The sequence below is a fragment of the Egretta garzetta genome, unplaced genomic scaffold (assembly GCF_000687185.1).
Source record: "Egretta garzetta isolate BGI_Z169 unplaced genomic scaffold, ASM68718v1 scaffold207, whole genome shotgun sequence".
Classification (NCBI taxonomy): Eukaryota; Metazoa; Chordata; class Aves; order Pelecaniformes; family Ardeidae; genus Egretta; species Egretta garzetta.
In genome coordinates this window covers 210917-211812 of record NW_009260185.1, presented here as the reverse complement: position 1 = coordinate 211812, position 896 = coordinate 210917, and positions in this window count along the sequence as shown.

Sequence of the window (896 nt, the reverse complement as noted above, 5' to 3'; positions counted from 1 at the left end):
CCCTGCCCTGGCGGCTCCGAGGGCAGCTCGCAGTAGGGTCCGGGCTGCCCCGTATGGGAAGAGCTGGGCAGCGGGGAGCCTGAGCTGTTGGTCCTTCCCGGTGGAGCTGAGGGAGCCCAGGCACCGCTCTGGGTTTGGGAGGGACAGCTCTTCTGGGGCGCTGCGGGGGGCGCTTCCGAACCGGAGCACATGTGGGTACGGCGTAGGGGGGAGCCGCGGTGGTGGGACCACCGGCAGGCAGGAGAGCGTTCGTGGACTGGTGTTCCCGTACGGGGGGAAAGGAAGGAGGCTCGGAAAGCGTTTTTGACCATTTTATATTTAAAGCTGTTAGAAAGTCCATGCCGCAGTGAGTGCAGAGCTCCCTTCGCCCGCCGTGGGTAGCTTCGGGGGGAGCAGCAGGCGGCAGCAGCACCTGCACCCCCTTTGCCCTGATCCTGTTTTTTTTAGATGGCTGAGCGGCAGGAGCCCGCCCGGGGAGAGGGAGCCTGCGAAACCCTGGCCCAGCTTAAACTGGAGGAGAGGAGAGGGAAGAAGGCGAAGGAAAACCAGCAGCGAAATAAGGAGTGCGTGAGGTACGGCCGGATTCCCGCCCCTCGCGCAGGGCCGGGTGTTCCCGGCAAAGGTGAATATTCCATCCCGTGCAGGTACGTCGAAGCTCTGAGAGCCCGGATGAGGGAGAAGATAAAACTGAATAACATCGACTTGCCCCCGCTGTGCTCCTGCGGGCCCGGCTTCTGGGACTCCCACCCCAATACCTGCGCCAACAACTGCGTCTTCTACAAAAACCCCAAAGGTAGGAGCTCCTGCTCCTGGCGAGGAGGTGCCTCGGCCCGGATCCTGGGTTATACAGGGAGAAATGGGATGTGGCTGGGGGGCTTCCCGGGCCCGGGGGCGTC